Here is a 24809-nt window from a genome sequence, read left to right on the forward strand (position 1 = left end):
AACGATGAAACTTCCGGCAGTTGAACATCAAACACAGTCATGAGCAGGGATGCCAACTGCATTTCTTTCCAGCACCCCATTGGTGCGAAATTACGAATATCCAGATTTTTTTGGCCAGACCTCGTATTCGTAAAAATGAAAGTAAAGCCACCACTGAGATTATTTGAACATGCAGCACACATAAAGGTGCACACTAAAATAAATAAATCTTTCTGGACCTGGACAATTGTCGGTAAATAATATGGTCGGCATTCCAAGTAAACAGACACTATGAGAGTCCATAGGGACCAATGAGTAAAACAAAATGTATAGGTATGTAGGGTGTTCAAAAAGTAAGTTAGTGTTAGATTTGTGTCGTCCCACCCTAAGCCCATTGCACAACAAGAGTGGGGCATTGTGAGAAGGAAGTCCAAGTTCGCGGTCTCCTGCTGAGACAGTCATGCTGCGGTACACATAGCAGATGCATAACAGTGTGCGACCAAAATGGTGCGCTATAAATGAAAACGTACTCCAAATTACGTGGGGCAGTACGATTCTTGTGGGCTAAAGTCTATATCACATACATATACATCATGAGATACTGTCTCTGTATGAACGAAATGCAATGTCATTTTCAACTGTACTGAAATAGTTCTGACAACTTGATCAAGGCCGTACACACGTTGATGATATCGATCGAGAAGTCCCAATACTGCACCGTACGATTTTCATCTCTTGCCAAGCTGAAAGAAAATCCGGAGAAAGAAGGAACTATGCGAACGTTCACACAGCAGCCGTACAGAAATTGTGCCAATAACTGGACCAAAGTCGCACAAACATGGATGACATTGATCAAGAAGTCCTAAGAATACTGCACCGTGTGATTTCCGTCTTTTAGCAAGCTGAAAGAAAATCTGGAGGTAGGAAACTTTCCAACAATGAAGACGTCCTCACAGCGGCCGTAATGAAATTGTGTCAACAACTTGAGCAAGGCCGTCCAAACGCGGGTAATATCGATCGGTAAGTCCCATTCTGCAACATGCGATTTCCATCTTTGGGCAATCTGAAAGAAAATCTGGGGTAAGGAGATTTTCTAACTATGAGGACGTTCACACGGCGGTTCTGCAGTGGCTCCGTGACCAACGAGCGGATTTGCACCTAACTACTTACAGGTAAGGCTCAGAGTTCCGATCAGAGGACTGGAAACGTTCAACACTAAAGTTCACGACAGCGCCTGCAACTAGCTACTACTAACAAAAAATGGTTCAAATGGCTCTGAGCACTATGGGACTTAACATCTATGGTCATCAGTCCCCTAGAACTTATAACTACTTAAACCTAAATAACCTAAGGACAGCACACAACACCCAGCCATCACGAGGCAGAGAAAATCCCTGACCCCGCCGGGAATCGAACCCGGGAACCCGGGCGTGGGAAGCGAGAACGCTACCGCACGACCACGAGATGCGGGCTACTACTTACATCAGTTGATGAACATCATCACAACAAAACGGGAACACAGTTCCAAGGCAGAACCGAGGAAGTCACTCAGAAAACACCCTGACTAAATTTGCATGGAAACAAATAAAATAAATTGAACGATTGGTAGACCGTTTCGACCATTGGGTTCTGAGACTTGGTGACTGATGAGAAATAGTGTCACGTATATGCCTCGGTCACTCTGAAGCGTAGTGGAGTACTCAATGACAGTTACTAAGCCTGCCATAGTACTGTGTACCTTACTCTTTTAAGCTCCTCGTAATTACCTGAAGATGGCAGCGTGCTGCGTCGTGCCAGTATATATTGGTAAACAGATGTGGCCGAAGTAAGAAATAATTGAGGAGATTCCTTTCCTGTAACATACCTCTATTCGTGTAGAGCACATTATTTGACGTACCAAAAATTTACGCAAGCAACAGATTCTACAGCCAGCGTCGAATTATTTTCCATTTACCAAGCTTATGGATGGAAACTTTTCACCTTGAAGTGCCGCCTAAGGAGGGGACTCGAAACCGCTATCGAGTTTCCGTTCGCATGCCGTTTCGAAAAGGTAACAAATCACTATCGGTCGGCGTCCTTTAAAAGCCGGTGGAAGCGGGTAATTAGTATGGGCTGCCGCCGGTGGCGCGACAAGCGCTCGGCTCGTGGAATATGCGAGCGAATTTCCGGCCATTATCGGTCCTGCACGCACTCGCCGCTCCCGCGCTGGAGGCCACGCGGACACCACAACGCCGCACCGCCTCACCGGCTGACAAGAAAGCGTCGCGGGGCGCCCAGCACACGCCTCCTGCCTACCAAGTCCTTGCTCAGCGCTTTGCCGGAGGATGTCGAGTATCCGCTCTCGTTCAGCATACTGAACCGTGGTTGTATTTGTGGTCCATCTTCACAAAATGGCTCTGGGCACCATGCGACTTAACTTCTGAGGTCATCAGTCGCGTCGAACTTAGAACTAGTTAAACCTAACTAACCTAAGGACATCACACACATCCATGCCCGAGGCAGGATTCGAACCTGCGACCGTAGCGGTCGCGCGGTTCCAGACTGAAGCGCCTAGAACCGCTCGGCCACAACGGCCGGCTAAATCGGCTGATGGCCTTATTTTGAAATCAATACAAACTAAATTAATAGATGGCTCAAGGCCTTGCACAGTACTTCAAACTAAAAATGAAAATCACAATTTAAACCAACACAACAGTGGTGCTCAGAAGTGTTCCAAGAGTCGGTCTGAGGAGGTAGTTCTAACGTAAGGTGAGGTAAGATCGGCAGCCAAAAGTAAGGTGAAATAAATCCCGCCCGGTTGGCCGTGCGGTCTAACGCACGGTTTTCCGGGCGGGAAGCAGCGCCTGATCCCCGGCACGATTTGTGTCGAGGTCCGGTGAACCGGCCAGTCTGTGGATGGTTTTTAGGCGGTTTTCCATCTGCCTCGGCGAATGCGGGCTGGTTTCCCTTATTCCGCCTCAGTTACACTATGTCGGCGATTGCTGCGCAGACAAGTTCTCCACGTACGCGTACACCACCATTACTCTACCACGCAAACATAGGGGTTACACTTGTCTGGTGTGAGACGTTCCCGTGGGGGGGGGGGGGGGGGGGGGGCTCCACCGGGGGCCGAACCGCATAATAACCCTGGGTTCAGTGTGGGGCGGCGGAGGTCTGGACTGCCGTAGTCGTCGTGGGGTTGTGGACCACTGCGTCTGCGGCCGGGACGGAGCCTCTCCGTCGTTTCTAGGTCCCCGGTTAATATACAATACAATACATACCAGGTGAAATAATCGGAAGGCAACACGACCCGGGGATGGCTGAAGGACCGGCCAACAACCTAATCAATTCCCTTCCGCCTGACCAACGGCACGACAAGCGAAAGTATCAGCCGAGGACGAAGGTGGCATCAGCACTACGTCTTCAAAATTGCCATCTAAAAACAGCCAAGGCACAATAAACACTCTACGAACAAAATATGAACAAATAACTAAAAGGCTGTGGAACTACACGTCATGCCGGACAGCATCAACACGGCGAGGAAAAACACACTACCGGAATACTACGCTAACGGCCAGGGCAGGTAACTGGGGCGTTAACAGCCACAAGGCAGAAAATACCACTGGTGCACTTCACTGATAAGTAACAACCAATTTAATAGTTAAAGACAATACAGGAAGACGACTGCAAAATTTCGCCGACTCCAACACACCATACGTTGCTGCTAGCCAGAAAGGCCCAGGAAGCAATAACTGGCAACGGACGAAGAGATGTCACAGCAACTGAGGCTTCATAACAGGTTAACTGATCACTCAACTTCAGTGTCCGCGTTCGGTGGGCAACGACCTTTTGTAGCTCTCGCAGCTAGCGCCTCACAATCCGACTGTGCTTTCACGCCGCCAGCGGTCCCGGCCTGACCTCGCACTGCAGAGACTTCCTCGCAGCTCTGTCCCAATCAACCAACTGCCACACACACCACCACACGGAAATATATCGGTCACACCAAAGATGGTACAGCAGTACTAGTATCGATAAGTACTGTTGCTGTCACTGACGGAGGCAAGTCAGCAACTTGTTATGGTAGTAACTCAGGGAGAAATAAGACGCCACTCGATTGTGACAAAACCCCAAAGAACAAACGGCATCAATTCAAGCCGGCCACGGCTCGAGTTTGTCGCTGCAAACGTGTTTTACTGTCTATTGCAACAGTAGTTAATAGTACATTACACGCTACGCTCATTCTGTGGCGTCAGGAGTCTCCAACGAATCCACAGCAACGTGACTTGACGCTAGACGCCAGTCCTTCTCAGAAGAACAAAGCGTGATGACAGCCCACAGTGTGAGATGAGTAGCCACTGAAGATGTATGTTACCCGACTTGAGCAGCGCTCTTACGTAGATATTCACTTCATTGTGGAAGGAAAGCGCGACAATGCCACATAGAGCTTATGGAAGCGGTAGCAAATGCTGCTCTACCATTCCGAACCGTTGCTCGGTGGTCAGATGCACCGACGTACACGGATTCGGGCGGTTTGTCAGTGTGAGTAAGGACTTTGCTCGTACCCAGATCGCCCAATCCGTGGAGGAGGATTTTTACTAGTAGGAGGAGATTAGTGTTTCACGTCCCGTCGACAATGAGGTCATTAGAGATGGAACACAAGCTCGTATTAGGAAAGGTTGGAGAAGGAAATCGGCCGCTTCCTTTCAGAGGAGCCATTACGGCATTTGCCTGAAGCGATTTAGGGATATCACGGAAAACCTAAATCAGGATGGCAGGACGCGGGTTTCAACCGTCGTCCTCCCGAATGCGAGTCCAGTGTGCTAATCACTGCGCCACCTCGCTCGATCCAGTCCTTAGAGAACGACAGAAGGTGGACGCTGCATGAATTACAGCACCATACTGGCATTCAGAAGACAATAATCTATAGAATTTTACGAGACGAGCTACATTTGTGTAAATCTGCTGCCCAGCACAAACTGAATAGGAAAAGTGGACACATTACGCAACTTGTGTATATAGCGCATTACGAGAAGCAGGGGCAGTTAATACGTTTCTAAGACTCAACATAGATGTATTTTTGGACAGGACGTATGAGCTAGAACTGAAAAATCAGTCCGCGGTATAGCTCAGCCCGGTACACGATGCAGGTAGAAATTTCGTCGCAACACTTCTCCTGTCAAGCTATGGCATTAGAGGAGTGACTGTGCCATTGGCCCCACGTGGACAAACTGTTAATGCCCTGTACTAGTATCGAACTTCCCTGCAACAACACCTACGACAGACTATTCGGGAGAAAATTCCTGAACGTCTACAAGAAGCTTTAATTCTTCAGAACAAGGCGACAATCTATACGACATTGTGTCTACAAAATCTGCTCGCGCGATGGGGATGGGAAGTACTGGAGCATCCACAATACTCGCCAGGCTTAGCACTTTGCAATCATGACCTCGTACAAAAACGTAAAGAGCTATTGCGTGGAATACCCTTCCGAAAACTTGAAGACATTGCCGCAGCAGTAACGCGTGAGATCCGACGATTCGTTCATGATAAGGCCACGGGTATTCGTTGTCTTCGACGGCGTTGGCAGTGTGTGATGGATTCGTTGGGAGACTATTTCGAGGGACTCTTGTCACAGTCCATATTCTTGCCCTGTAACACTGTGTACAGTTGCAATTGATAGCTAAACACATTTGAAACGACGAAATTTGTTTCGTCTTTTTTCTCGTGCTCCTATTTATTGCGGTGTGTGAATTCACCCATCTCCCTACATGTAATGTTTACAGATGAACTAACTTTCCATTTGCATTTTTCAGAATTTTTTATTCGTTCCCATTTTCAACACGAAAAGTAGTTGCCACGACTTTTGAAATGACTCTCGTAGTTTCCTTCCTGACCGTGACCAAGGTGTTCCTCTCGTAATTTACTTTAGCCACTCGTTGTTTCCTATGTCACGTTAAAAAGAAATTTGGCCTACATACAATGTGTCCATAAACCATCTTTACAAATGAAGACTTTAATAACTTTAAAAATATGCTAGATATTAAAAAATGACGACATGTGATGATATAATCCATAAAGTTCTTTTTCTTTCCTTTTATCTGCCAGGTGACACAACTTCGACGCAAAATTGAACTTTAAAACCTGGTAAAATATGGACTCCACGAGAGGAAGCTCAGTGCGTGGCTGGGTTAATACAGACGACGTCCTCCACCCAAGAGCATCGAAACTTTCGAACATGGTATGGAAGGCAACCACCATACCGAGCAACTATTCGGGCTTGGCATAGATCACTTATGGAAACAGGTATTGTTCTCGAAGAAAATTGGGCGAGTCGCCCTCCTATTCCAGATGACGACGTGGACAGTTACGGCAGGCGTTTGCATATGGTGGCCAGAGAGTTGGAAATGATCAACAGTGTATAATATCTTGTATAAGAGGTTACGGCTATATCCCTACAAGGTGCCGCTGCTTCAGACATTAAAGCTTACGGACAAAGTCAGCCCGAAAGTTTTAACTAGATATACTAGGCAAGACTGACACAAACAATGACTTTTTGGAAAAGATTTGTTTCTCCGAAGACACAAAGTTTCATGTATCCGGCAAACTGAACAGTCATAACATTCGTATATGGGGCTCACAGAATGCTCATTTACACATGAAATGGAAAGAGACAGTCCCAGGGTCAATTAATTGCATTATTGGTGCATTGATTTTCATCTAGTCTACCCTCAACGATTGTGTTTTCTCTTAGGACTTCCTTTGTACGCTGTGTGGTTCTTCAGTAGATACAGGTGCGAGGAACAAATGCCATTTATGAACAGATAATTCAGATAGTAATTTATTCTACATCTAATATCAAATACTAAAAATAATACATAACTTGGTTGCTGGAGTTGCAGCGTCAGCTGCTAAGAGTCGATCTGAATGTAGGAACATACACAGTTGCAGGAGATTTATAAATCTGCCACTCAAAAAATGGTTCAAATGGCTCTGAGCACTATGGGACTTAACTTCTGACGTCATCAGTCCCCTAGAATGTAGAACTACTTAATCCTAACCAACCTAAGGACATCACACACATCCATGCCCGAGGCAGGATTCGAACCTGCGACCGTAGCGGTCTCGCGGTTCCAGACTGAAGCGCCTAGAACCGCTCAGCCATCCCGGCCGGCATCTGCCACTCTCCAATATAATGTCTATTCAGAAGATGTCGAGACCTGGCCGTTGGCTAACACATAAAATGGGGTCAGTGGATGAAAGTTCACACTTAAAGTGCACCCGCCGCTGGAGCTCCAGAGAGGGGATGCTTGCATATCATTGGCAGCGGCGTAATCGTTCGTGGCAGAACCTCGTGCTGCGGTGGCGGCTGTAGGAAACGCAGCGGCGTAGCTGGAAGAGTCCGAATTTGAAAGTGCGGCCGACCGGATAGTGGCCGATGCCGCGTTTACCTAGACAAGTTACAAGAGTTTGCTCTGTCACAGTTGGAACAACACAATCTGACGTCATATTCCAGCAGGACGAGTTACCACCACACTGGTCTCTAAATGTTCGACAGATTTTAGATGAAAAGTTTCCGAATAGGTGGAGTGGACAAGATGGTCCAATTCGATCACCTCCACGATCTCCTGACCTCACACCTCTAGATGTCTACCTGTGGTGTACCGAACCAAGGTTAGAGACCTAAAGGACTTGAAGGCGCGCATTAGCAAAGCGTTTGAACATGTCGCTGTGGAGATCTTGATTTGTACGTAGAGAGAAATGGAACTCCGACTAGACATTATCCGTGTCACTAAGAGTGCACACATTGATGTATATGAGTGAGGAAGCAAACCTTTATGAGCTATTTTATCACATGTTGAAAACCATTTGTTAACATATAGTATAGTTTTAAAGCAGGGCTTAACAACTGACCGGTTTTGAGCGCGAGTACCGCGTCTGCTCAGTCACGTGCTCACGAGCAGGTGCAAGGTCGCGGAGTAGGGAGGGAGGGGAAATGCGCGTGCACGTTTGAATGTGATCTCGCGTTCTTAGCAGATTTAACTAGCCATCTGAATGCTTTGAACATTTTACTACAAGGTAAAGATCTGCTAATTACTCATTTCATAGATCGAATACGAGCTTTTAAAATGAAATTGATACTTTGGTGAGTCAGCTGGAAACAGGAAACCTAGCTCATTTTCCTAAATTATCATCCATGCAAGATGTTCACAAAGACTGTGAACGTTATTCAAGTAGTTTAGTTGATCAGCGCTTTCAAGATCTGACAGCACTAGACAGTGATTTTGATCTGTTCTCTCCATATTCAGCGAATATTTAAGAGATTCGTACTGAGCTGCAGCAAGAAATTATTGACCTGCAGTGTGACAGAGAATACAGAGACAAATTTCAGAACAAGAGAAAACATTTTGGAATTCTACAGACACTTCCCTCAGGATAGATTTCCTCGTTTGCACAAACTGGCGGCTAGAATAATATCAATGTTCGGTTCCACGTATGATTGTGAACAACTGTTCTCTGCAATGAAATGTAACAAGACGCGCCTGAGAAACGCATTGTCTGATCGAAATTTAAACTGCACGCTGCGCCTAAAATGCACAAGAACAATTACTCCGAACATAGACGCAATTGTAAAGGGCAAAAAGTACAAGGTAATCGAGAATCCCACACTTCAGTGACACCTTTTATTGTGTAACAGTTCACAAATTAATGCGAATGTAGAGGCATGCACTAAGCTAATAAAATTATGCGGCATGTGTAGATTCTCCTTTATTTGTTTCATTTGTCGCAGTAATAATTCGTGAGTGATATCCCTACAGGTGGTCGCGGATTTACATTGACTGGCGGCAGCTGTTGTGTGCCCCACGTGACTCTCCCCACTCTCCGTTCTGGTCCGGTAGTGGGGGTAGCGTGCTCGCGTTGCTCCGTGCTCGCGCCTTGCTGCTCACAGCTTGCTCCGCGAGCACGTATGTTGTGAAGCCCTGTTTTAAAGGTATTAAAGTCTGAAGTTGTAAAGATAATTTATAGCCCTTCTTCTTCCCTACTGTTCAGTGCAGCCTTTTAGCCCCTTCTTTTCCTCATATGACTCTGCTCCAGTATCATACCTGATACGTCCCTCCTATTCAACCCTTGCCTTGAATCATTCGTTCCGTTTAACTAAAACACTGTGTAAGTAGGCTGTTTAGGCTTTCTTTATGTAAGTTTGCTGTTTATGTTTTTTATTGGCAACGTTACATAGCACTCTGTATGAAAATCACTGGCTGTGCTGTGTGCAGTATGTGGCTAGTTTGCATTGTTGTCTGCCATTATTGTCATGAACTGCTATAGCTGGATGCGAACAGCGCGTAGCGCTGGGCAGTTGGAGGTGAGCCGCCAGCAGTGGTGGACGTGGGGAGAGAGATGGCGGAGTTTTGATAATCTGTAAGACTGAATGTCAATTATGAATATTAAGCTGGCAGTAGTGGCGCTCGCTGTTTTGCAGTAGCTTGAGTAGCGAAGATTTTTGTGAGGTAAGTGATTTGTAAAAGGTATAGGTTAAAGTTAGTCAGGGCCATTGTTTTGTAGGGGTTATTGAAAGTCAGATTGCGTTGCGCTAAATAATATTGTGTGTCAGGTTAAGCACAGGCTTGTATAATTGTTCTAAGTGGACGTTTCACATGTAAAATTGTTCAAAGGGGACGTTTCATATGTCGACCCTTAGCCTAGGATACCTCACTGGAATCTTCTGATTTTTTTCTTGTAGTTTGTGTATTTAGTGTAGCTTTTGTTTATTGCTAGCGCGTAATTGTAGAGAGAATCTCCTTTGTAGTTGCAGTCTTTCATTGTTGTACAGTAAAACAGTTGTGGCATGCATGTAGCTTTGCGCCAAGTATTTCGCTGCTGCAATTAACTAGATATTATTTTCAGTGCTATGTTAATGTGTTCTCTTGTTTTTGCTATTCAAGTTGTGCTTTTCTGTGTTGTCGTGTGAAATATTGTGACAATAATGGCGTGTGAAAAACGTAACACTAGGCTCCAAACTAAATTGAGAAATAATAGTGACGACGAGCGTAGCTTATCAGCACCACTGGGTAGTGAATTAACTAATATTCAAAGTAGTAATTTGGTAACTGTGCATAGGGAAATGGAGCGGGCGTCAGACAATGGCGTAGGCAGTGAAACAGGTAGTGAACAGGGAAGCATTGTCGATCGATCGGTCGGCAACAGCTCGCCTCAGGAATCCGAAATGATAGGACACAATTTTGCAAATACTGTAGATTCAGGTTTTGCGTCCTCACCGTTTTCTCAAATGAGTCAAGACACATTTTCCGCTTGTCAAAATGTGAATGTTGCCGGTGCAAATTCACTGCCGAAAAGCACTGAGGAACATGTTTCAGACACCAGTGCATTGTTATTACAGTTAATGCAACAAATGGGACAAAGGCTACAAAAGTTAGACACAACGCTTGAACAAAATCAGAAACAAATGGGACAGAATCTTCAAAAGTTAGACATAATGGAACAAAATCAGAGACAAACACAGCAAAAGCTTCAAAAGTTAGACACAATGGAACAAAATCAGAGACAAACACAGCAAAAGCTTCAAAAGTTAGACACAATGGAACAAAAGCTTCAAAAGTTAGACTCAGTGGAACATATGCTTGAACAAACACGTGAAGATTTAACTACTGAGTTACATAAAATAGAATCGAAATGTCAGAAAGTCTGTAATGACGTAAAAACACAAATTTGTGAGCATTTCCAACCTATTTTTTCGCGTCATGAGAATGTATTACAGAATCACGAAGCAGCCATAAAAGAACTGCAAACCATTGTTCATGAAAATCATGAGACCTTGTGGGCTAAAATTGACTCAGTTGCATCTACCGATTCGGTCACGCAACTGGCAAAAACTCAGGAAAACTTAAAGAACACAGTAGATTCGATTTCAACACAAATGGACACTCTGAAACTTGGTTCAGAAAAACACACTGAGGAAATGTGTTCACTATCGGAGAAAGTAGCTGAACTTTCGGATCAGGTCACTAACTTATCTACAAAGGTAGATGATGATCTGAATGACACAAGACCCGTAGCCTTCACTGACACAGAAGACTATGAACAAATAAGAAAATTCAAACAAAATCAAAATCAAATTAATACACAGTATAAAAGAGAAATCCGGGAAGTACAAGATCAGTTGACGCAAGTGATACAAGAATTACGTATTTCAGAGGACACTCGCGCCCCAATACTGGAAGAGGGACATAGAAATACGGAAAAGCCACAATATAATAACACAGAGCATTTCGGTAATTATGAAAGAAATTGGCAAGGTGCACCGAATTTTGAGATGGAACCGCCGACACGACGTAACAATGACCGATATGTGACTCGCCGACATGATGATTTTGACTATAAGCTGTTCATTACTACACGTAAATTCAAAACATTTAAGAATTCTGGCAACGACATTCATCCACAAGCGTGGCTCCATCAATTCTCTCATTGTTTTCCTCCCAACTGGTCATTAGAACACAGATTAGAATTTATGTGTGGCTACTTGGAGAATGAACCAGCTGTAAGAATGCGATCGGTCATTCACGATTGCCACAGTGAAGGAGAATTTTACCATGCCTTCCTCTCAGCATATTGGTCTCAAGCTACACAAGACCGCGTAAAACATAGCATCATGATGATGAAACACTTTGAACAATCTGAATTTTCCAGTCTTGTCAAATATTTTGAAGACATGTTGCACAAGAATCAGTACCTATCAAACCCATACAGCCCCTCAGAACTCATCCGCATTTGCTTAATCAAACTGCCTGAACATTTACGACACATTATTTTGGCAGGACGTTGCAAAGACGACATTGAAGCTTTTCAGGGACTGTTACAAGAACTGGAAATTGACACAGACAGTCGTGGGATGCGAAAACAGGAAATCAATCACTACAGGTCACATCCGTCACAATTCCGTGACGACAGAAATAATAACTGGACACGACAAGTCTATTCTTACAACGCAAATCGTGACCAAAACAGACACCACCCGTATGACAACCGTTGGCAGAGTAGTAATAATTACAGGGAAAGATCACCTCTCCGCAGTAATGACTATCACAGAGACAATCAGAGAAACAGACAATATGGGAACCAAAATAACTATTATCAAGGGAGACAGAATAACTTTAGACGCAACGGTCCAGCGCGTAGTTACGATTCAAGGAGAAATTCTCCACCACGTGACCGACAAGAAACAAACTATGGAATCTACCGACATGACGACAGACGATATGATCGTAACGACAGACCTGAATTGCATCAGAACTGGCGAGATTTAAACAGAGCAGAGCACTCTCGTCACGATGAATTTGTAGAAGTTAGGTCTCCAAATCCCAATAACGACGCGCGCCAACAAAGAGACAATAGGCGATGACTCACACCACTGGCAGCCAAAAGACATACTTATGAAACTGACGACGCAGCTGCCGTAGCTAGTAATTACGTAAAAATGGAAGACATTAGGGACATCTTACTCCAGGAACACGACGTAAAACATAACAACATTGCATATCCTGTGATTCATATTACTGTAAATGACGTAAAATTTACGGCAGTACTTGACTCTGGCAGTCCCATTTCAGTAATTAGCGAAACAGCTTTTAGCAAATGCAACAAAGCGAACGATTGCCCCACACTTCCGTTACGTAAGATTAAATTACAAGGTGCAATCTTTGGAAAAAGTGTAGATGTACGCCAACAAACCAACTTAGAATTCTTTTGTCAAAGCCACAGCTTCTCTATGAACTTCCTTATTGTTCCATTATTGTCGACGGAAATTATACTGGGAGTAGACTTTTTGAATGAATATAAAGCAATCTTAAGCTTTCACGATGCTGAAATAAGTTTAGAGAAAGAAGGTAAGTCAATAGCTTTGAAATTTGAAGACTGGCTCTCAAACCATGATGAGGAAATTAATCGGCTTTCCTTCTGTTAGATAACAGTTCGGAATTTTCTACGGAACTAGACACTAACAATCACTCTGCAAGTACTGACAGGGATGACATCGACGGCATATTTGAAATTAATGAGTTAATTCAGAATAAAATTCAAACAATTGAGAATTGTAATGACACTGATAGGCAGGACCTTTTTGAGATTTTACAAGCACATTCCACAGTTTTTACTCACAAAACAGGAACAATCAAGGGATTTCAATACCAATTTCGTGTTCGTGAGCATACTAAATTTTGTGTAAGACCATACGTAATTCCAGCACATTATAGGGACCGTGTTAGAACAGAAATACAATCTATGCTTGACGAGGGCATTATTGAGCCTGCAGTAAGCTCATACAACAATCCGTTACATGTTGTTGAGAAGAAAAATGGATCGATCAGACTTGTCTTAGATTCGAGACAAATCAATACTATCATTATTCCTGAAACAGACAGGCCGCAGACGATGGAAGAACTTCTTCAAAATTTTAATGGTGTAAAAGTGTTGTCTTCCATTGATCTCAGATCCAGCTTTTATCAGATCGAACTACATCCAGAATGTAGAAAATACACAGCTTTCCTTTGTTTCGGCGTTTGTTATCAGTTTCGGAAACTTCCTTTTGGTTTGAACATTTCTTCAGCAGCATTCATTCGCGGGTTAAATTCCATATTACCTGAGTTCTTAAAACGTCACATCACCTTATATGTGGACGATATTCTAATAGCAGAAGCCTCATGGGAACAACATAACCGCATCCTCAACAGTTTGTTACGTACTTTTGCAGAATCTGGAATTACAGTTAACTTGGAAAAGTCTGAATTCGGTAGGTCAAAGGTGAAGTTTTTAGGACATATTATTTCTTCTGAAGGCATTCAGCCGGATCCTGAAAAGTTAGAAGCAATCAGAGCCATTCCAGTTCCATCCACAAAAAGACAAGTCCGCAGTTTTCTAGGTCTCGTAAATTTTTACCGTCGTTTTCTGAATATGCAAATTCTAGTTACACCAAAACTTTGTTCTCTCACTGGAAAAAATACTATTTGGAACTGGGACGAACAAGCACAGTTGGAATTCAATTCTTTGAAAGAAGCGTTACTTCACGCGCCAATACTAGCTCATCCAGATCTGTCACAAGATTTCTGCCTTAGCACTGATTCTTCAAGTTGGTCTTGGTGCCCATTTATTTCAAGAAGCCATAGAAGATGACATTACTGTTCAGAAAACCATTGCTTTTGCTAGCCGAGTGCTAACAAAATCTGAAAAAAATTATTCCGTTACTGAATTAGAAGCTTTAGCTATCGTTTGGGCATTTAACAAATTCCGTTTCTTTCTTTCTGGTAAGCACGTAAAAGTATACAGTGATCACCGTGCATTACAATTTCTTATGTCTTCAAAATTAAATCATGATAGGTTAAAACGTTGGGCATTGTTTCTGCAAGAATTCCGCTTCACAATAGTCTACATTCCCGGCAAGGAGAACATTGTTGCGGACGCACTGTCACGCGCACCGGCTGGGCTTGAGAAAAGTAACACAGAAGGCAACCTCGAGAAAAATTTCAGTATTCTTTACATTCAGAAAGTCGCCTTTGAAAACTTCATCACCACATCTTTAAAGGACATTGCTCATGAACAAGATAAAGATCCGATTTGGAAAGACATCAAAGGTAAATGGCATGAAAAGACACACACTCAGATTCGGCATTATTACCTGGTTAGAAACAACATACTCTTCAAACGCTGCACTGTTGATGACAAGCTATGGGTACTTTGCATTCCAGACGATTTTGTTAATAAGCTCATTTGGTACATTCATTTCAGCTATGCACATTTTGGCCCACGAAAATCTTTTCATATTCTTCGAACGACTTGTTATTTTAACAATATGGAAAAGCGAATTCGAAGAGTCTTGTCTATTTGTAAACTTTGTCAAAAGGCGAAACCGTCTACTATCTCACATCGTGCTCCGCTGTTTCCTATCATTCCTTCTAAATTAAAAGAATTTGCTGCTGTTGATCTCTTGGGACCGCTTGTCAGAACATCTAATGGATTTGCATACGTTCTAGTCGCTGTTGAACTTACTTCAAAATTTGTTTCTTTCACTCCGTTACGTAAAGCCACTGGACGGTCTGTATCCAACGCCTTTGTTAAAAATTTCTTACGTGAAGTTGGACACGTTAGTAAAGTCATTTCAGATAACGGACCGCAATTCAGATCTGCTGTTTGGTCACGCATGCTTCGGAATCATAAAATCAAACCTGTTTTTATTTCATTGTATTCACCACATTGCAACCCGTCTGAACGGATTATGAAAGAAATCAATAAGCTTTGCAGACTTTATTGTCACAGAAAGCATCAGCATTGGGACAGATATTTACACTTATTTCAAAATGTGCTGAATGAAATGCCTCATGATTCCACTGCTTTACCACCTACTCTTGTACTGAAGAATGTAGAACCACCGAACAGAATCAGAGAGCTTGTACCTTTCCCGAATACACGTAAACTTCGACACAAAGACATAATTGATTTGGCTCTTAAAAATATAAAATCTGCAGCAGAGAAAAGGAGAAAACTACACGGTAAAGCAAATGCAAAGAAATTATATATTGGTCAGAAAGTTCTCATTAAAGCTCATTCATTGTCACATAAGAAGAAACACTTGAGTCACAAATTCTTTCTAGTTTACAATGGACCTTACAGAATCCGACGTATACCACATGATAATTGCGTTGAAGTTGAAACTCTGCGTACTAGGAAGAGTAAAGGTTTACACCACATTTCTCATGTCAAACCATTTATTGACAGATAATTTGCTTTTTAACTTAGTCTTTGCAATTTTCACTTCACGCTACTTGTACAATTTGTCAGAGTTAAGAAACTGTTAACATGCAACATTTTGGTTTGCTTACGAGTGGATTCTGGATTTGAGGTGCTTTCTGTGAAATGCCAGATGACACAGTGGTTGGTTTGTGTGACAGCTACACGATTATATCACGACGTTACTAATGAGTGACAATTTACAATGTTGCTTTTGCGGTGTATCTGTTTGATATCTGCACAGTTTTTCTGAATTCTTCTGTAAAGTAAAACATGTTTTAGTGGTGACTTTTGTGCTATTGCTACAAGGAGACAGCCTTTTCCGTAGGACAACAATACGTTACAGCACAGTACTTTCCTCATCACGGCAATAAGCGTAATAAGTATGATATCTATACGCAAAGCATTTCACTTTTGTGTATCATGAGGTAAGTACATTGACTTCTGCAGAACTTAGCTTTCGGAGGACAATAACTACGACACTCCCCAGAGATTATCTTAGAGCAAGACGCACATTTAGCGCTACTGGACACCTATTTGAGTGATTAATTTTGTACTTAAGACATTTATTTTTAGAGATTTTTGAATTACAAAGAAAGTTTTTCGTGACACATTTCATTTCATTGCTGTAAGCTGTAATACCTGAGGATACAATTACAATAAACCTCAGGGGGGTACACGCCTACTTTGTGTACCATGTGTTTGGCAAGCACAAGGAGCCCTAGCTAATATGGTATTTGCTTATACAACTTTACACATCGGTACCATATTTCTCTAACACATAAATTACACAGCTATCTGATCATTTAACTGAGAGAGACAAACCTTTTTACTACGTCAGTGACACATGTTTACGCAATTACAGAGTTGGATTACTTCACACTTAAGAAATTGTACTTTGTCTGTACTTTGTGCACTGTTCATATTTTTTTGGAACCATTGTGATACTATGAGAACTTTGAATGATGTATTTGGTAAGGGAGTATAATTTTTAAAGTACGTTTGAGGTAGATGACACTACTGAAATGAGCAGAGAATTTTCTTTAGGTTTTGAAATCATTGGAGGAAGCTACGACGTTTTTGACATTTGACTGAGGTGTTATGATGTTATTTTTACGACGACGATGTGTATTATGCTGTTGAGGTATGTTTATGTCAATAAAATTCTTGACCTATGAAAGGTTTTTATATGAGACTGTCACTGTAGCGGAAACTGCTGTCGTAAATATTTCCGTAAGAAAGTTAAGTGACCACCTGCACATAATGCGACGTGGGCACCCAGGTGTGTCAGACACCTGGAGAACAAGCCTTTTCAGACGCTCAGGTAGAAAAGAAAGCCATTAGGATGTGCCTTTCATCGCTAATGCGACACGCTCGTTACTTGAAAACATATGATTTTTGTAATGCGTTGTGGGCACACAGCTGTGTCAAACACCTGGAGAATAAACCATTAGGATGTGCCTTTCATCGCTAATGCGACACCCTCGTTACTTAAAAATTTATGATATTTACTGAAATGCCTAACAAAATGACAAGAAATATTTTTACATCTGCACACCTGATTATGACAAGAGTCTTTGTACGAGAGTTGAGAGCAATTAACTTATGAAATGAAATGTCACATGACTACTGAATGACATTTTTATGCTTTGGTTTGTGTAATTGCTTATTTCATTTGATGTCTGGTTTCCAGCTGTGTTGCAGCATTGCTTTTATAAAATGAGATGCATTTGCTAATGTGAACTCTTTCTGTCAACAGATCTATTAAATGATAATTTTGTAATCCACATTCTTTAAAAAAGGAGCACTTGGAAAGGAAAGAACAATAAGAAGTAACTCGTAACAGTAACACTTAATTTTCTTTTCAGGTACATGGTAATATTTTTTTTACAATAAGTTGTTATGGTGCACCACTTTAATTACATAGACATTAAGATGACCACTTTAATTACATAGACATTAAGATGTGAATATGCATTTCCCTTGTCTGCATTGTTGTTTTTACTGTAATATTTTTTCTGCTTGCGCTATGTCATGTTTAGGTATAAGTTGCTGCTGTTTGCAAGGCATAGTGTTATTGAATTTGACTTTTGCTAATTTATGCTGCTAGCTTTGCCAATTTGCATTTCTTTGTCATTTCTGTTTGTGTTGATTTGTTGTGATGCTGCATTGCCTCGTCCTTTGGTATATATATCTGAGCTCAGTAGATTTAAGTTAGCTTAAGAGGGGGTAGACTATATAAGAAACTGACTATGGAGAATAGGTAAAGAATGCATTGCGAAGAAAGATTTGGGCCCCAATGAGTATTGTACAATCAGAAATAATTATTTTGAAAGAAATATGGATAGAATACAGGAACGAGGTATAGGTAGGATTTTCTTGGAAATAAATGATGAGGTAAGCAATGTGTGAACATATAAATACAGAAAGCATGCTTGGATAGGATTTTTTTGGTGGAAACAAATGTTGAAATAAGACGAAAGATCTATCGAATGAAGTTGTGGGGTGGACTGCAGTACCAAATGTTACACTGAAAACAAACCCTGTCCTTCCCTTTTGTGTTATCCCACTATGTGTTTGGGTACCCTTGTGTATTTGTGTTTTTCCTGTCTTTATATGTTTAGCTGATGAGAGCTCTGTTGTAGACTTTTTCTAATAATATGTTATTTACTTTGTAAAGATGCTTAGACATTATTTATTCTGTGTTGTTTTAATGCTCATGTGTGAAGTTGAATTTTTAAAAGTGATTCTGATCTTTTATGTATGTACTCATGTCATAATTCCTGTAACACTGATGTATATGTTATTTCTATTCTTTTGTAAAGCCTGTATTACTACAAGTGTTATCTGTATTGTTATGTTTTTAATGATGTATTTTGTACCTTAGTAATTGTATTCTTATGTTATATAATTGTAATTGACACCAGTTACTCAAATTAAGTAACTTGTAAGCATTCATTTCACTGCACACATTTCTGTTGGTCATAGTATATGGACAATATGTGAGAAGTAGGGACTGTTAGTGTTTGCACGTGTGTTAATAATTCAGCAAGGGACTGGATAACAGCATTGCTGGTTCTAAGGACAATTCCAAAAACTTTGTGAGTGCACAAGTGGTGGTTATGGACTTGCTCTATTATCCGCAAGACTCTTCAATGGTGATTGTGCACCTGCACAGTCGCAACAGATGGCTGCTGGCCATCTCTACAAGGACAACAGTGGGTCTGCTCCTCTGGTGGCCCACCAATACCATACTCTCTACCAGGACTACAGTGGGTCTGCTCTGTGATGACCTACCTACCAATCTTCTTCAAAACGTCGAATGACTCTGCTGTGGGTTTGCTCTGTTGTGGCCCATTACCTGTCAGCATGTCAAGAGTCAGCACTGTCTTTCCGTTGTAAGGACAACACTACTTCTTCAAGACTGCATGGAAATCCACTACTTCTGTGTGCAATTTTTTTTACTAATGAGACTTTGTGAACAAACACCTGTAATTACTATTATGATGAACAATCTGGACTGTCTTTATGGACTATGAGAAAATTTTAGCTTTTGACCAACATTGTATCAATAAGTGTGTGCATTGGATATCTTTGTTAGTGTAATTATGAAAAATTTTATCAAATCATTATTGGCCACTGGCCAAAAACATTTTGTAAAATTTTTTGTGGGGAGCATGGGGGCTATGTAAGTAGGCTGTTTAGGCTTTCTTTATGTAAGTTTGCTGTTTATGTTTTTTATTGGCAACGTTACATAGCACTCTGTATGAAAATCACTGGCTGTGCTGTGTGCAGTATGTGGCTAGTTTGCATTGTTGTCTGCCATTATTGTCATGAACTGCTATAGCTGGATGCGAACAGCGCGTAGCGCTGGGCAGTTGGAGGTGAGCCGCCAGCAGTGGTGGACGTGGGGAGAGAGATGGCGGAGTTTTGATAATCTGTAAGACTGAATGTCAATTATGAATATTAAGCTGGCAGTAGTGGCGCTCGCTGTTTTGCAGTAGCTTGAGTAGCGAAGATTTTTGTGAGGTAAGTGATTTGTAAAAGGTATAGGTTAAAGTTAGTCAGGGCCATTGTTTTGTAGGGGTTATTGAAAGTCAGATTGCGTTGCGCTAAATAATATTGTGTGTCAGGTTAAGCACAGGCTTGTATAATTGTTCTAAGTGGACGTTTCACATGTAAAATTGTTCAAAGGGGACGTTTCATAACTGTGGTTTCTCTAGAAGCGGTGAAATAACCTATCTCTTCTTCACCGTACTGTAGATTTCTGACATCTTTCTCCATCCATTCTTCTAACAATTTCTTCGCTTCTGAGCTTTACTGTACACATGAACATTTCTATTTTTCTCCAGCACCACATTTAAAATACCTCCAGTTCTCTTGCAACATCCCTTCTGGTCGTCCTCGGCGTCGCACAAAATCACACTCGCAGTAGCGGCCAGAACTCACAACCTCTTGACCGTTTGCGGTGCGCAACACAAAGTACGCGACGTATTGCTCTTCAAAATTAACTGCAGAGGTTTATAGGTGAACTCGGATTTATTTCCTACGCTGCTACACATATAAAATCTGTCTAAAGAAGGATCGCCATCCACGCTTTGACCCGCGAGATAGTGTAAAACTTCACACCTCAAATACAACAGCTGAAAGCCCTGTAGCTATCTGACTACTTACAGGAAAGGTTCAGAGTTTCGATCAGAGGACTGGAAACGTTCATCACTAAAGTTCACGAAAGCGCCTGCAACTAGCTACTACCAACAGCAGCTGATGAACACCATCACAACAATCGGGAACACAGGAACACCCTGTTCAAATTTGCACGGAAACAAATAAAATAAATCTGTACCACTTACCCCTAGACAAGTCTTTCACTTTTATCCAACACTACCTTAACTAGCGAATGTCTTCACGCTTTCCTCTGAGCTTTTACAGAGAGTCCACGTTCATTAATCTGCAACACTTCTTTTCTCGTGTATTTGTCCCGCATTGGTGCAGGATCGGCATAATTATTAACGTATTTGGCATCGTTAATTAAAAAATAATTAGTAATGGAGGCTGAAGACTTTCGGCATAAGAAATCACCATCGTTCCGCCAGTGGCCTTTTCAAAGACGGCGGATGAGCGGACAGAGGTTCACAGCGATCTCTTGTCCTTGGGGTGGGAAACTGCCCATAAAGGCAGAATAATCGTTAATGATCAACGGCATGAGTGTGCAGAAGGAAGTGTAAACCACCGCATTAAAGGCACATAATGTATATCTAAAGGACATGCGGCATATACCTGAAAAGTTGCTATTATGATATCTCCATTGTCTCCATTGGCAAAATATTCCGGACTAGTCCCACTTTCGGATGTCTCGGAGGGCACTGCGGACGGGGAGGTAACCATGAGAAAAAGATCGAGTAACCAACGAAAGAGTAACGTTCTGCGAGTCGGTGCGTGGAATGTCTGAAGTTTGAACGTGATAGGGAAGCAATAGAATCTGAAAACGGAAACGCAAAGCCTCAGTCAAGATATAGGCTGGAGTGGGGGAGGGGGGGGGGTGTTCAGTGAAGTGAAATGGAAAGAGGGATTTCTGCTCAGAAAGGTATAGAGTAATATCAACATCAGCAGAAAATGCCATAATGGGAGTGGGATTCGTTATGAATAAGAAGTTGGGGCAGAGAATGCGTTACTGTGATAGGGTTGCTCTCACCAGAATCGACAGCAGATCAACAACGACAACAGTAGCTTAGATATACATGCCGACGTTGCAAGTAGAGTGTGAAGAGAGCGAGAAAGTATATGAGGATACTGAACGGGTTATTCACTACGTAAAGCAAGATGAATATCTAATAGTCACTGGGATTGGGTTAAGGTTGTAGGGAAAGAAGTGGAAGAAAGCGTTACAGGAGGATATGAGCTGTTCATGAATCAGAAGAGAAGGAGGTATACTTGGAAAAGGCCGGGAGGTACGGGAAGATTTCAGATAGGTTACACCATGGTTCTAAATAAAATACTGGACTGCAAGGAGTACGCAGGAATAGCCATAGAGCCAGATCAGAATTTACTAATGGTGAAGCGTACTAGGCCAGTAAGGAAGCAATAGGGCGCAAAGAAGTTGGACAGGGAAGTACTAAGGAATGACGAGAAACGATTGTACTTCTCTGAGACTATAGATACAATTATTATGAATAGCTCAGTACGCTTGAAGAGGACTGAACATCGCTAAAAAAAAAGGGGGGCAATCGCAGGAGTGGGAGAGAAAAAAAAATAGGTACAAGAATAGTAACTGTGAAGAAACCATGTGTAACAGAAGAAATACTTGAGATGATCGACGAAAGAAGGATGTACAAAAATGTTCTGGGAGACTCAGTAATACAGAAATACAAGTCACTGAGGAAGTGCAGGGAAGCTAAGAAAAATGAAAAATGTGAAGAAATCGAAAAAGAAATGACTGTCGGTAGGACTGGCTCAGCATACCAAAACGAATCACCCGTCGGTGACATTAAGACCAAAGTGATAACATTACGAGCGCAACTGGAATTCCGCTGTTAAATGCAGACGAGAGAGCGGATATGTGGAAAGAATACATTGAAAGTCTCTATGAGGGGGAAGATTTGCCTGATGTCATAGAAGAAGAAACAGGAGTCCATTTAGAAGCGATAGGGGACCCGGTATTAGAATTAGAATTTAAAAGAGAAGGGATGACATACCATCTAGGTAGAAAAACATCATCCACACAATACCGAAGACGGCAAGGGCTGACAAGTGCGAGAATTAACGCACAATCAGCTTAACAGCTTCAAGTTGCATCCAGGTTGCTGACAAGAATAATATACAGAAGAATGAAAAAGAAGATGCGCTAGATAACGATTAGTTTTGCTTTAGGAAAGGTAAAGACAATTCTGGCGTTGCGGTTAATAATGGTAGCATGACCAAAGAAAAATCAAGACATGTTCATAGGCTTTGTCGACCTGGGAAAAATGTTCGACAATGTAAAATGGAGCAATATATTCGAAATTCTGAGAAAAATATGAGTAAGCTATAGGGAGAGACGGTTCATATACAATATGTACAACAGCCAAGAGGGAATAATAAGAGTGGCCGAACAAGAAAGAAGTGCTCGTATTAAACAGGGTGTAAGAAAAGGCCTTTTGGCCCTACCATTCAATCTGTAGATCGAGGAAGCAATGACGGAAATAAAAGGAAGGTTCAAGAGTGGAATTAAAATTCAAGGTGAAAGGATATCAACGACACGATTCCCTGATGACATTGCTATCCTGAGTGAAAGTGAAGAAGAACTGAATGATCTGTTGAATGGAACGAACAGTCTAATGAGTACAGAGTATGGGTTGAGAGTAAATCGAAGAAAGAAGTAAGTAATGAAAAAAAATGGCTCTGAGCACTATGCGACTTAACTTCTGAGGTCATCAGTCGCCTAGAACTTAGAACTAATTAAACCTAACTAATCTAAGGACATCACACACACCCATGCCCGAGGCAGGATTCGAACCTGCGACCGTAGCGGTCGCCCGGCTCCAGACTGTAGCGCCCAGAACCGCACGGCCACTCTGGCCGGCAGTAAGTAATGAGAAGTAGTAGAACTGTGAGCAGCGAGAAACTTAATATCAGGATCGATGGTCACGAAGTAGATGAAGTTAAGGAATTCTGCTACATAGGCAGTAAAATAACGAGTGACGGACGGAGCAAGGAGGACATCAAATGCAGACTAGCAATGACAAAAAGAGCATTCCTGCCCAAGAGAAGTCTACTAATATCAATTTTCGGCCTTAATTTGAGGAAGAAATTTCTGAGAATGTACGTCTGGTGTACAGCATCGTATGGTAGTGAAATATGGTCTGTGGGAAAACGGGAACAGAAGAGAACCGAAGCATTTGAGATGTGGTGCTGCACACGAATGTTGAAAATTTAGTGCACTGATAAGGTAAGGAATGAGGAGGTCTGGGCAGAATCGGAGAGGAAAGGAATATGTGGAATTCTGCTACCTAGACAGCAAAATAACGACGGGCGGAATTTTGAGGACTTCCTGGTACATGAAGGTATTTGCTTGTCTGAATGGTATATAATTAACTAAGATGTCTTGTTTGCGGTTGCTGAACCACTGTGATTATAATTAAGCTAGAAATAAAAGTTAAGGTTAGGTGGTGACTGTACAATGTTACCGAAATAAACGTTGTGGGCACACTCATTGTCACAAATATATTGAATTACAGCTACAGGAAGCTCAATTGATCAGTTAAGATGATAGTACTGAAATGAGTGGCAAAGTGTGCTTAAATCTTTCACTTAAACTAAACTCCACCTGAACAGCACTCGGAAGGCCCAACAGTACCGACCGACCGCCGTGACTTCCTCAGCTGATACACGTCACTTGATGCGGATGCAGAGGGGCATGTGGTCAGCACACCACTCTTAAGGCCGTTATTAGTTTTTGTGACCGATTCAACTGCTTCTCAGTCAGGTTCAAAAAATGGTTCAAATGGCTCTGAGCACTATGGGACTCAACTGCTGTGGTCATAAGTCCCCTAGAACTTAGAACTACTTAAACCTAACTAACCTAAGGACATCACACACATCCATGCCCGAGGCAGGATTCGAACCTGCGACCGTAGCGGTCGCGCGGTACCAGACTGTAGTGCCTTTAACCGCTCGGCCACTCCGGCCGGCTCTCAGTCAGGCAACTTCTCAATATTGGCCTCAGAAAGGCTGAGAGCACCCCACTTGCCAACAGCGCTTGACAGATTCGAACGATGACCTATCCAAGCACGACAGAGGTTAACTTCGATGGGATGATGGGAAACGTTGTAGCCACTGCGGCAAGGCCGGTGGCAAACTTTTCAATTGTTACGGATTATGGGACTGATAATAACAGCTCGGTCACCCGGAGCAAATCATATTCTATAAATTTTGAAACATATGAGGAAATGAAGACGAACAAGAGAGAGGTAGGGAGGGAGAGAGAGAGAGAGAGAGAGAGAGAGAGAGAGAGAGAGAGAGAGTTTAGCGTGTCTGTCAAGGATGGTACAATGGAACGAGATTCTTTAGGGTTAAGT

Source organism: Schistocerca cancellata, chromosome 6 (genome assembly GCF_023864275.1).
Source record: "Schistocerca cancellata isolate TAMUIC-IGC-003103 chromosome 6, iqSchCanc2.1, whole genome shotgun sequence".
NCBI lineage: Eukaryota > Metazoa > Arthropoda > Insecta > Orthoptera > Acrididae > Schistocerca > Schistocerca cancellata.